Genomic DNA, 14086 nt, shown 5'->3' with positions numbered 1-14086 from the left:
CAGAAGCCCTGATTTGCTGCTTGTGGAGAACAAAAGAAATCCCCTCCTCCCCCTTTATTTATTTTTTTTCTTCCCATAGATCAGGGCAAACAAACAGCTTCTTTAATAATGAAATCTGCCTTGATGTGCCCAAGATAGGATGTCTCCTGCTGGGACGAGGTGGTCAGCTGATGGCAGGCAGTTTTTCTTTATCACCAGCCCCACACAGCAAAGACTCTCTCCCCTGACAAATGTTCTGGAGGCTGCCAGATCAAATACTTTGCAAAGAGATTTAGTGTGTGAATGAAAAATGTTGAAGGTTTCTCCCTCCTTGTTGCCGTAGCTTTGAGCATCTCAGAGCCCCCAGACTGTTCTGGGATGTGGCTCTGTCCTTCCTCGGGGAGCTGGGGGGAGGACAGAGCAGAAACAAATCCCCGTAGCTGCAGTTGTTTCAACAAAAGAGAAAAAAACTCTCCATTCCTCCTACATCAGAGGAAGCATTAAAGGAGCAGCAAAAGCAAAGCCTGGGCTTTCATGCCTGGCTCTGGTAAGATCCTGTTCCTCAAGGCCTTTTCAGACGTCTCTGGAAGGCTCAGACTTTTTTCCTTACTGGAGCCCTGGATCTTTCACTTAGAGGAGAAGTTTGGAACGAAAATTCGGCTGGAAGGATTAATTGCGGCTGGCAGAGGGGAGTGCAGGGGAGGTGAGCCACTGAGGTTTCAAGCTGGCCAGAGACGAGGTAATTTAGTGGGAGGTGATGCATACAAGTTTCTGGCTGGCAGAGAAGAGGGTAATTTAGTGAGAGTTGATCCCTTGAGGTTTTTGCTGGACAGAGAAGAGAATAGCTGCAAGGAGGAGACTCATGGGCGGGTTGCTCTAGTTTCAAGCTTTATAGTAAGTTCCCTTTATAACTTAGGGACTTTATAACTCAACGTCTTCCCCTGCTGACTCTTTCATTTGCTATTTCAGATGCCTGATTAAAGAGCAGCTCTTTGAGGATGCTGAATGGCTCAGGGGCCCAGGAAGGAGGAACAGAGGCTTTCTGTACCCCACGGTACCCCTTGGGCAGGGTGTCAGAAGGGGCTTCCAGCTCATGGTCCTCCTCCCTGGGGCTCTACTGCTGTTCTGTAAAAAAGCACCAGTGCAACCAGTCTCAGCAAAGGGGCTGGGCTGCCTTGTCTGCTGCTCATGGAAAAGGTGGTCCCTGGGCACCTCTCTGGGCCTGATGTTTCGTTCTGCTCCACTGAAGTGAGAATTCCAGCGTTGCAACACAGCTCGGAGCACTTGAGCTGTGTTTTCCAACAGCAGGAGGACAGGAAAAGACCTCTGATTTCCTAGAGATGTTGTAGATCGACTCTCTGCTCTAACCACAGAAGGGAAGATTTCTCTGTAGGTGGCACTTCCATCTTCCTTTCTTCCTGTGGGAGTAGTCAGGAGTCTAAGGAAAGCTAAGTCTTTATGGCAGCCTCTCCCTCAGAATTTTCTTCTGACCTACATTTCACAACACCTGTAGAAAAATGATATGCCTGAGACTTCTTACCCCTTCTCAGATGGTGCTGAAGTCAGCCAGCAGGTTTGCAAATTGCTCAGGACAGGCAGATGCAATAGGAACAGCTCGTGTGACCATGCACCCGGTACCCAGCAGGGAGGAGGCTCAATGGATGCCCTGGTCACCCAGTTCTCCTGTCCCAGACTCAGTTCCAGACATACATGGACAGTGCTTTAGCAGAGATCAACTCCTGTAGCCCCAGCCCCAAATCATGTTTAATTCATCTTCCTGCTTGCAGGACGCTCAAACCAACCTTTGTTTCCCTCCTCTCACAGAGCAGCACCATGGCTGAGATGCCCCTGAGCCCAGCTTTTTGGGGGGTGAGATGTCTGGGTTGCAGGGCAGGGCCAAGGGGGGGACTCCAGGCCCTGTGAGCAGGGTCAGTGCTGTCACGAAGTGCATCAGCAGGATGAAGCCTCACAGGCTCACTAAGGCTAAGATCACCCCAAGCTTTGGTTATTTACATATTAGATATTGGTTTTATGAAGCTATCCCATTCCCCTTTGCTTAGGAGAGGGGCATTTCAGGAGTGTGTCTGAAACAGAGGAACTCAGCGGTCCTCTGGCATTGCTTCTTCTTGGGGAGCAGCTCTTCACGCAGCGCCTAGTGTAAGAGGCCCCAATCCCTTGAGAGGTTTCTAGATACTGCTGTAGTATGGCTAATATTCATATTAGATGTGTGTTTTCCCAAGTATCAATATCCATCAAACGTCATTTCAGAACACCCCACCAAAACCTAATTTTGCAACAATTTTCCTACTTTAGTAGCGAGCTCCTGTCTATATATACATCTCCTCCACACCTAATAACCACAAGAATAACTAATAGGAAGTGCTTGAAGCATGTCTTAATTAGTCTGACATTAGCAAGCTCCAATGTCTTTAGTTAATTGATAGATTTTAGCACGATTGAATCTCAGAAAATGAGTGAGTGTTTCATCTGCCTTCATCAGAGGCTGAACAAACTGTGTTCGCATATCTCTTGGGGCAAGGGTATTTGACACAAGAGCAATTGATTGAGCGGAGAGAAACCACCTCTAAGAGCAGCTGGAGGAGTGTCCTGAACTGCCCTTCATCTGGCCTGCTTTAGGTGAAACTGAATGCAAAGACACTATTAGTGCTTAGCTAATGGCTGGAGGCTTCCTAGAGTAGAGCCATTGTTTGCCTTCTGTGGTTGTACTCTTTGGAGACAAAGTGAATACCCAAGAGAGGGGACTGGCTCACAGGTGTCACCCAGCAGGCTTGAACTGCTGCTCCATGTCCCTCCCTCCATCCCATTTTTAAAGCCAGGGGTGAAGGTGGGACAAGAGATGGTGTAGGGAGGGCCCATGGAGCAGGGATGGCAATTGTTGGTACCGGTGGGGATGGAAAGGGAGATGTGGGCTTCTGAGCAGATCCTGTGCTGGTCCCTCTCTGGGGTCTCATCATCCCTGCTTGGCAGCACCCAACCTGACAGCTATATGAACCTTGCTGGTCTTGGTTTGGATCTGCCCACTACTACTAGTCATTTCATCAATGACTGGGCTTGGTTTTCTAGCACCCTACAAGCATCAAATGCTCAGTGGGGATGGGCTCACCATGCTCCAGACCTCCCAGGGCTTGACCAAGTCGTTGCTGGAAGGGATGTGCATGGTAGGAGAACATCTCCAGTCCACCAAAGGCTGAAGGGGGAAGTGCTGCTCTTGCAGGCACGTCCTGCAGAGCCCCTTGCATGTGGTCATTGCGCTACTCCTGTCTGCTGGGGATGGCTCTGTGTAGGCAGAAGGATGATGCAGAGTAAACAGAACCAAATATCTCTTTTTATCCTGAAGGATCATGGCAGGAGCTTGTCCGACCTTTATGAAAAAAGCATTTTCCTGGCAGGTGTAATCCAGTGATGTGCCTTCCTTCCTGCAGCAAAGAGAGACCCTATGGTCTGAGGCAACCCTCAAAGATTTGTTGTGCATTTGCAAAGTAGTTGCTGTACTGCCGAGCTCATTTAACTGGAAAAAAAAAAAAAAAAAAGGCTCGCAAAGAACATCTCAGGCCTATTTGCCCTGGATTTATAATGACGTCTCAGCAAGTTAACCTGGCTTTTGAAAAAATTTCCCCTATGCTGGAGTCTGCAGAGTAAGGGAAGGGGAGATGCTGAAAACATTTAAAGGAAACCCTACGGGAATGACTCCAGATTTAAGCCCTCATAAATATGTCTGCTTTTCCAAAACATGCAGAGCCCGATCGTTGTGACAGCACACAGGAGGTGAGGGGAATCGGCCAAGTGGAATTGTCTTAATGGCCACTAGAAAAGCCACTGCTGTGTAGATGTTGTAAAATACATTAACGAGCTGGACGCCACTGTTTTGACAAGCCGCATGTGTAAAAGTCAGAAGAATTCCTTACAGAGCCTTGTTCACAACACTGAAGGTGTCTGAGGGTGCTTTGAGACTTAATCCCTGTTACATCAAGGTAACAGTGGGATGTGCACCCAGCCCGTGTGCTGGGGGTCCCTATTAGGGACCCTTCTTGCCATAATTATTCCTTGATGCTCCATCAGACCTCACTTGTGCAGTCTAACATCAATGATACCATTTCCATGATGTCTCAATATTTACTTGATTTAATAATAGGTAGAAAAAGTTTCTTGCCCTAGATTGAGGTACCCAGATTATTAGAGCAACTCCCCAGTCAAAGAGAGGAACATTTCCACTGGCTAAAACAAGTTGTCCCTGAAGTAGCTGGAACCGGGATTCTCAATTTTCTTTTCTTTTCCTTTCCTCCTGTGATGAGAGAAGTGCAATTTCTGATCAAAACTTCTCCTGAGACTGGGCACAGTTCTAAAATCAGTTTCCAATGTGGATTTACTGGTGCTTGACACCTCAGATAAATTCATCCTGCAGCTGTCCAGTGAGACATTAACAGGTTCTCTTCTCCCAGCCATCTATTTTCATGCAGTTTGTAGCACTGTAACATATTTGAAACTTCTCCCACTTTATCAAAATCTCTGGAAATTAATTGACAGCTTCAAAACTACTAGGAGGAACAGAAAACCAATTGGATTTTCCTAACTGAATGGGCCAAAACAATAGGAAAGTCTACCAAACCCTTTCAGTCGACATTGAATTATTTGCAACCCAGCCTCCATTCAGCCAAGGAGGGAATCTAATGGAAGTATCACTCCGGTGTACACCAGGGACTGCAGCATTTGCTCTTGCCCATGGCAGACGGTGACTGGAGCTAAAAGGAGAAGCTTCAGGGTGGAAAGTCCTGTGGCCAGACGTCCCTGTGTGGTCTGCTGGGGGTTGGAAGACCTCCACAACAGCCCTCAATGCTGGCAGAGGGATTTAGAGCTCCTTATCCCTGCTCACTTACTGCCAAACTTGGGTTATAGTTGAGATGTTCATCCACGATATCCCCTGGATCAGTTCCTAATGGTGAACGTGGGGCTTCTCATAGACCTTCCCCCGGCAGAGCGCCCCACGCTGTGGCCTTTGACTGTGCTGGGGAGGATCTCCTACCCTGCTCCATGCCTCCCAGGGGCTGGGAAGGAAAGCCTGAATCAGGCATCTCAATGTTGTGCACAGCACCCATGTCCCCATGGGTCCCCAGCACATCCCAGAGGTGACCTCGCAGCATGGAGTCAGCATGGAAGTAGGTTTCCAGCCCTTTGTGGCTGCCAATCCCTCTGTTGTGCCCTGTTTATTGGGATCAATGGCAAAAGGATGGTTATCCCTGTGGGCTTGGATGCTCTGCAAGGATCACAGCTTTCTCCAGATACTGCCCATGGCTGCAGCTGGGAGCCTCCCGGGGACCAGCAGAGCAGCGTGTGGAGCTCTGTGCCCTGTCCACCCCAAGAGGCTGTGTCCCCTGCTCGATCCTCCAGCCTTTCTCTGGTTTCACCCCAGTGCTGTGGCTACAACAAGAAGAAAAAACGCATTTCTAACAGCTCTTCCTACACCCTTAGGGCTTTCACGAGCAAGGCTTTGATCGGCACCGCTCACAAGTGGGCTCTGCGCCAGGCTGATGAGAAGCGAGGAGATTGTAATGAGATTCCTTTTGTAATTCTTGTCAAGGCACAGAACCAGCGAGCCTCGGTAAATCAGTGGAGCCTTTCGTGTTCCCTGTCTTGATGGAAACATCAGTAGAGAGACACTTGGTGCTAAATTGTCTGCTTGTTGGCAGGTATCCAGTCCTCAGAGCTCAACGAGGGTGGAGAGAAATAGGGGAGGGTAGCGCCTGGGATGAGGCTCTTCCTTCAGCCTTGGGGGCTGGACCCAGCAGTAGTCTGATGGGGCATGTCCCTGAAGAAGGAAAAAGCCCTGTAAGGCATCTCATACCTGTGGGGCTCTTCGAGCTGACAGCCTCAGAAGCAGAGGTCCAGCAGCTGAACCCAGGCAGGGGTGCAAGGAAAGAGCAGTGTCCTCTGTCTTGGTGGTCTCAAAGCTGTTCTCCACCTCCTTTTCTTGTCCTAGGGCATCACAGTCGCAGCCAAGAGCAGAGGTCTCTAACAGCAGCATCATGTTCTCTTGGAGTATGCATATATTAAGAAAAAAGTCAAAGAGGAGAGATGGAGGCTGGGGTTTAGGGAGAAGACAGGCCCTCAGGACCCTGAAAGTGGTTCCTGAGGCTGCTGCCTTTCCATGAGGGTGCTGCAGGTCCACATCTTCATCCCAGCCTTGCTTTGAGTCCCCTTGGAAGGAGGATGGGGCCTCTGGGCACCCATGGAGCCCAAACCCCCACATCCCAGTATGGTGGAGCTGACCTCAGAGCTGGGGCAATGGTTTGGATATCAGCAGGCTTTCTTGGGGCTCTTATCTCCCTTCTGTCCTCTCACCTGCACCAGTCTTGCTCACTGCATTATTTAGGTCTCCTTGCTAAGATTTAGAGTACCTCCTCGTTAGCCTAGTGAAAAATGTACCTGGTTAGTGCCATCTATTCTGCCTGGATCCATTTCAGGTACGCCTAGCGGTGATGGATGCAGAGAACAGGAGAGCTTTTCTCCTCCCTCTCTCCAGCCCCAGCCTTGGCTGTTGCCTGCCCGAGGATGCCATTGCATAGGCTTTATTTATTTACCTTTGAGAGGCCATGCATCTTCTCCTGCTGAAATCCCGCCAGCTTTATGAGCCATCCAGCCCCTCCGTGCTCGGCTGACTGAGTGGGTCGAGCCGAGGTGCCGAAATCTCTTGAAATGGAAAGGGAGGAGGTGGGCGGACACAGCAGAAGGGCGGAGGCGAAGCTGCCTTTACCTGAGCTGACACCGCCGAGCCAAGATGACTCAATTTGCCCAATTCACTGGCCCACTTAGTAGCCCAGTCCCTCCACCCCCCCTCCTGCAATCTGTAATCTGGGGGTAATTAGCTCTGTCTTCTCTCTTGCGGCTGCATGGTGTCTGTTTCTGCTCAGCTCTGATCTGCCATTTGACAGTTCCCAGTTTGGTGGAAAATGTTGCAATTAAATGCCCCTTTAGGTCAAACTGCGTTTCAGGGTGGAAAAAATGGAATAGCTCTAACTGGAGCGATGGAGGTCGGTGGGGGGCTCTTTGCACCCTCGCTGGGTCCTTCTGGTGTCCCTTCAAGGAACCCCTGGTTTCTGAGTTGGTTCAAGTCTTTCAGCCGGGTGATGCCTTTCGAGATGTGGTGGCAGGAATTCTGGAGAGGGAATGCAAACTGCTTGGAAATCTGCTTCATTTCAGGCTCTGCCCCAGGTGTGACCTTTCCAGAATATTTCAGTATGGCCCTATTTCAGCCTGATGCCCCATGCACTTCTTGGGCTTGTTCCTCTTGTCCTAAGCTATCACCTACCCTACCTCGTATCAAATTCCCTTTGCAAAAAGTGTTTGCAAAAGAGAGTTGGCATCAGGACAGCCCCATGGTGCCCCTGATGGGAAGCAGGAGTCAGTTAGGATTTGGGGGACATGCAGAAAACGTCTCCAGTCTCCCATGTTGGCACATGGGCTGTGTTTTCTACCTGCATCCAAACACCATTAAATATTTTGGGAATGTTGTGCTGGAGAAAATCCCAAGTGTTTCTGTGGACCTCTTGCTTTACAGCTCAGTTTCCCTGGGCTTTGTTCCCACTGCCTGAGCAGCAAAGAGCCGCCCGTGAGGCCCTTGCCCACCATTTGCTTCCCCCTCCCTCCCGCACAGGAAAGCGGAGCACAGCTTTGTGCCGACTGCTGCTCTCCAGATCCCTTTGAACATCATCAGAGCCCCCTTGTTCTGTGTGAGCAGAGCAGGTTTCAATATCCATGAAACTAACCAGGCACTAACAACAACAACAAAAAATCCCAAACCACAAACATCTGGGGGAGTTCTCAAAAAAGAAATCTCTTCTCTGGCCTTTTTTTTTTTTTTTTCCAAACAAAATTACCACCACCAACACAACAACAAAAAGCTTTCAAGTCTTTTTCTTCAGACACGTGTCTGAGATTTCCCCCTTTGACAGAGGATGCTTTGCGTAGGGTGCCTTGCGTCGGGCTGTGCTCATTTCAGATGTTTCCCAAACAACAGATGCTTGTAAAACAAGAGCAATAAAGCGAGCTGGGGCTGATCCTGCTTTGTCGTAAACTAACTTGCAAGACGCTCCTGTCTGCTCTGCTTCACTGTAGATGTAATTGCAGAGGCTCTGCCCACTCGGATGGCAGTGATGGGCTTCTGGCTATGTTGGGTAAAGCTTGGATTTAACCCACAGCAACAAGTGCACTCTGGCACAGTCTTGGAATAAAGATGCTCAAAATGAGATGCATCTTCACAGACATTTGGCTTCAGGGCTCAGCCCTGCCACCCATGTGCAGTTCCTCTCTCGCTGCTGGCCGGGATCCTGGAGAAAAAAAAAGTGTCTTTGAACATCAGGCCACTAAACTGCATTTTTGCATGTCAAGTCTTGGAAAGGGCTTTGCTTTGGAGTCTGCTCCTGTAATCCCAAAGGAGATGGCTGCCAGCTCCTCAGCGCGGCTTTGGGCTTTTGTATGCATTGGAGTCAGAGTGGCAGATGAACCACAGCCCAGGTGTAATTTCCATTCCCTTCCCCAGAAATGTTATATCCATTTAGCTAACGGCCTGCCCTCTGCAAGCAACCTGTGTGGGTGAGTGCTGAAACTGGGAGAGGATTCACGTGACTCCCAGCTGCTGTGTCCTGCCTCCCTTCCAGCAATTCCCCCTCTGGTCAACAAGAAAAAATCACAGCCTCAGACCCATCATCCCAAGACGTCTGTGTTCCTCCTCCCCCAGCTCCACGCTCCTTCTCCAGGGTGCTAACGAGGGCTCATTTACACCACGGGATGTTCTGCGCTGCATCGGAGAGGTCCAAGGGGAGACCTGTGGGATTGTACACATGGGATCAGTGCTGGAGCAGAAACCTTTGGGTAGGGGTAGGTGGATGTGATGGATGGAGCTCAGGAGCAGTCTGGCCCTGGGTGCTGGAGGACAGGTAAGTAAGGGAGAGCTGAGGAAATGGGGCTTCCTCCAGTGCAGCCTCTGAGACATTCAGGGGAGGGATGGGAAAACAGCAGAGCCTTGCTGCACCTTGTAAAACAGCTGCTGGGAAGGATGGGAGTCCCTCCCTGTGCTTATGGGACAGCCCAGGTATCCTGACACCCGGCCCCAAGCGCTCCTTAGAAAACCCCAGCCTCGCCCTCTTTGGAAGGGATCAGGCATTTGGAGCCCCCCTCGCATGGGGACAGAAGGAAGAAGCCAGCGCTGGGCCGAGCCCCGGGGGTGACCCGACCCCACAGCCAGCTCCTCTGCCGTGCATCAAAGCTGCTGCTCTCCCCATGAGCTCTGCGGTGACTGCATTGTGTTCCCTCCACAATGGGAGCACTGTGGAGGCCGGGCCTCCCCCAGCACGTCCTCGCCGAGCGGCCGTCCCACTGGCGAGGGACTTCGGATGCATCCGGGCGCATGAAAGGGGAGTCACGCAAGGGAGATGCTGTCTCCATTTGAAGTCTCTGGCAGGGACAGCGTATGTGGGCTCGGGCGTGCTTTCCGCCGCCGCCGGGGGGGTGGAGGCTTTCTCAAGGACTTTGTCTTTCAAGCTCAGCCCAGCTTTGCTCCGCCGCTGCCGCCGGCTTTTGATGCTGGGCTCGGCAGTGTGCTGCCCAGCTGGAGCGGAGAGGGGCTGCAGGATGCAGCAGGAGGTGATGTGCCCCAGCCCGGCTCTGATCCCCACTCCTGGAGTCACTCCGCTGTAAATAGGCATCTCCCCATGCATGGGAGCATGAAAAAAAATACAGGCACTGTCTGACAAGCTCACTTTGCCAAATCTCTGCCATCCAGAGCACGGGCAGTGATACCTGATGGTGTCACTGATGCCAACTTGCTGGCACGTCCCAGCTACACACAGTCCCCGTGTGCCGGCTGACAGCCTTTCAGTTATCATTGCATATGCAAATCCTTGCAACGTGATTTCCAAAAGCTCTGAGCATTTGCTCACTCCCTTCACAGAGGGCTGTGTACTGAGTTACTGTGAATTTACACTCCTGTAATTGAGAACAGGATTTGGCTTGCTGTCAGTACATCATGGGGTTGTTAAGAATAGGATGTGGCATTCCTGTAGCCACTGCATTTGGAACAAATTGCTTTTTTTAATACTAAAATGTGGTTACTTAGCACCAACGACTGATCACAAAGAAACCTAAAGACGCAGGGATTATAATGGGGGGGTAAGTTGTAGCACCCCCCTTTGGAGCACTCTCTGGTTGTCCCCATGGTGAGCCTCTGATTTCAATTTTCTATCATTTCGCCAAGTGTTTCATCTTTGGATTGAAATATCCCAGGCTCAGCTTTTACTTCATGTTAAAAGTTGGTGGAAAAATTCAGAAAAAGCAGCTCAGACTTTGTGGAGTGAAGCTTAATACAGGCCAGGCCACCATGTTGACCTTCATTTCTCAGCTTTAAAAAATAAACCCAAGGAATCCCAGGGTCTCCTGCATAGTTAATCTGGAGGATAGGAAAATAACTTCTGTTGCACCTTGGAAAACAGCCCCAGAGTTGGTCAAATCCATCTCTGAGGATGCTCAGCAGAGCATGTTGGAGGCTCTGCATGGTCCTGCACCATGAAAGTGCTGCTGTTCAAAGGAGCTCAAAAGATACTGTTGACTTCAAGCAATCAAAAGTTGTGAGATTTGGTTTCAGGATGGGATGATTTGAGGTTGGTTTTATGTGAGACCATGACTAAGCCAGGCCTGAAGGGTCCTCTTTCTCTGGCACTGGTTTTCCCGCTGTCCATACTGGTGACAGAGCTGCCCCATCTCCTGCTCTCCTCTGGGAAGGTGCAGAGCTCCTCCAGACACAGGTTTGGGTGCACAGCTGGACCTGGAGCTGGAATTGCTCCCCACTGCATGGTGTAGGCTGATTTAGTCAGTCTCCTCATTGCATGGAGCAATGAGGAGCATTGCTCCATGCAATTCCTCATCATTCCCTCTGCGATCGCACACCCCTGTGACAAGCAGACCACTGCAAAGCTGCTTGCTTAGCCCACCCGCTGTCGGCTGTCAGCACGTGATGTCCCACATCACAGCTCAACAAAAAGCAGGGGGAAAGCCTCAAAATGTTTATTCCCAAACAGTTTCTGCCTTGCTCTGGGGACCGCTGCATGAGGCACTGGAAAGATGCAGGGAGAGTCCTCTACCACTGCAAAACACATTTTTCAGGCCCTGGCTCAACAAAGCATTTAAAAACGTGCTTAATTTCAGGCTGTGTGCGTAATCCCCTGGAAATCAATGGGAGTTAAGCATTTGCTTAAATGCTTCGCTGAGCTGGACCCTAAGCAGACAAGCCAGACAAAGAGGGGATGAAGTGGAGATTTTCTCCTGGGAGTGGCAGCAAGGAGAATCCATCTCTTTGAATCATTACCTTGCTGCTTCTGTCATGCTAGAGGGGATCCTTCTTCCCTTGAGTACACCGCTACCAGCCTGGGGTACGTCCCTAACCAGCCAGCCGCAGCTGGGAGGATGAAACCTTGGAGGCTCAGAACTCTTGCAGGGTGCCTGCTGCGGCTGGAAACATGTGCATCCCCACACACACGTCCAGATGTCATTTAAAGGAGAGCAGTGAGCTACAATGGATGGGAATACAAGCAGGAAATCCTCTTTTGCTGCACAAACCTGGCCCTTTTCCAGATACCATGTCATCACTTTTTGCGTAAGTTAAAAAAACTGACCTTCTGCTGCCTTTGCTTGCAGCAAGTTTAAATTACTTAAGGCTTTTTTTTTTTTTTTTTTTTTTTTTTTTTTTTCCAGATGCTGTTTTCTTAAATTACTTACTGAGAAAGCCTAAGTCAATCTACATATTAAACATACCGGACATTGGAGTCCAAGTCAATGTGGCTCACAACAGACCTAGGAATCCAAGTCTCTCTCCCCGAGAGCCTGCACTCCCCCTTCTCCTTCTCCGTTAGCTTAAGGCGATAAAACTTTGAAGATGTAATCTAGGCATTATCTGCCTTTTTGGATAATGTTCAACAGTAATTTTAGTGTCGTCTTTATCTCCAAAATGGTTGCTTTAAATTCAGCTGCTTCCTTCCCAGAGGCTGGTTTGACTTTTAGGCAGCAAAATATCTTTCTGTGTGTCCTGCCTTTTGGTGGGTCAGATTTTTTGGGTTCTGGTTTACTCTCCTATTTGTTTTCCCCCTCTGCCATACCTCCTCTTTAACTCTTTTTGGCTTTTCTTATACCAGGATTCATTCTTCCCACAAAAGGATTCATCCATGCAGAAGAGCTCAGAGCATATTCCAGAAATGGGACCTAGGACCTGTCCCTGCTTCCCACCAGTGCCCTTGAGATGCCCATGCTTTTGGAAAGGATCAAGGCAAGAAGACATCCTATCTCAGGGACTGACCCAAATTTTCCACAACCCCTTTCAGGATAGACACCACGGAGTGCTACCCTACCTACCCCCTGCTCCCCTCTGTTTTATGTTTATTGAATTTTGGTGTGCCTTTCAAAGCTTCTATGCTTGTTCAGAAACATTAGGAACAAGGTTTACTTCTTTCTGCTTAAAAAAGAAGTTTGAAAACTAGGTCAGCTCATATTTCCCCAATCTAGATAATTTTCTGTGGGGAAACTGAACCATTCCCTCCTTCCTTTTTTTTTTTTTTTTTCCTCCTGACAAATTCTTTAGCATTAGTATGCAGTCTCAAATATATATTACCTTCCTTTTTGCAAAGAGAGAACCTGCTTCCAATAAAACTTCCCCCGAGACACTGGATCTGGCTTTGACTTCCCTGATTAAATGGGCTATGGATTTAATTTGACAAGAGAGGGAACTGATTTAACAGATAAAGTATCTTGTTCAAAAGGTGATGTTTCCATTGCAGTCCAATCTCTATTGGGTCCCCCCCGTCATGTATGGTTGGAGCCTGCTATGAAATATCACCTTCTGCAAAGTTATATTTATCACAGCTTCTCTCCTTTCCCCATATTTCTGATTAGATCGGCCCAAAGCTGTGTGATTCTGCAGCAACGTGACGTGTTTCAGCAGGCTGCAGATGGGCTGAAGGATGCCCTGCAAAGTGATGAGGACCCCAAGTTCTTCAGGTGGCAGGAGCTCCTCTGCTGGAGCTGCAAGGACCTGCATCTGCCCTTGGACCAGGGCAGCAGAGATGTCTCTGTGTCTCTGACCTGCCAGCATGGTTCTGCTACAACATAACATTGCTTTTCCCTTCTGCTGTGATCGCATCCACGTGGCTTGGGCTTTAGGGGGGAGGCAGGGAGGGTCCCTGCCTCCACAGAGGTCACAGCAAGGCTTGGGGGCTGGCTGGGAAGACCCCAGGAACGGGGTCACACAGTCAGCAGTGTTTCCAAAGCTCAAATGCCTTCCAAAGTGAAGTCTGCTGGGCCTTATCGTTGTCACTGAGCTGTTTCAGGGGCGGGATGGGCAGAGGTTGCAGGCAGTCACACGATGCTTTGCAGGGGAGGGGCAGGATCTGAGCACGGGAGCAGCTCCGCAGCTGGAAGAGCAGCCAGCTGTGGGGTGCTATGCAGGGAGTGTTCACTGGGGAGGATTTATTTGGAGCACCCTATAAAACCCACTGGTCTGCTAACGGCACCATTCGCTTCACTGTGGTGTCAGCAAGCTGCGTGCAATTCCATCTTTAACACAGCCTCTTTATCACAGGCTGTTCTCCAGCATTTGAGATACTCACAGCCTCAGTGGTGGCAGGTGTGGGACAGACCCCATCCCACCCAGAGCATCTCGCCAGATCTCAGCTTCCTTGCTGGTACACGCCAACACATTCCTCTGTATCCGGAAACCAAGGCTTCAGCAAGCTCTGCCAACGAGGGTTGATGACCCAGGCAGAAATCCTTCGTGTGTGAGTGCATCTAAAACCGAGCCGAGGAGCGTCTCTCCCGTTAGCTGTGACTGGCATCCAGGGCTCGCAGCTCGTATGTAGGTCACTGGCTCTGAAATAGCATGGAAGTCAGGCACTCGCGTCCCCGGTGTGCCGGGCGGCGTATTATCTGCCTGCCTGCAGGAGGTCTGGCTGGGGAAATGCTGGATGCTGAAGGAAGAGCTGGTAAAAAAAAAATAAAAATCATCCTGACTGCCAGTGTCCATACAAAACAAAACAAAACAGCTTTTGGGGGG

This window comes from Netta rufina (assembly GCF_964035555.1).
Source record: "Netta rufina genome assembly, chromosome: 23".
Lineage (NCBI taxonomy): Eukaryota > Metazoa > Chordata > Aves > Anseriformes > Anatidae > Netta > Netta rufina.
The sequence above is the reverse complement of the archived record's forward strand: the minus strand, read 5'-3'. Positions refer to the sequence as shown.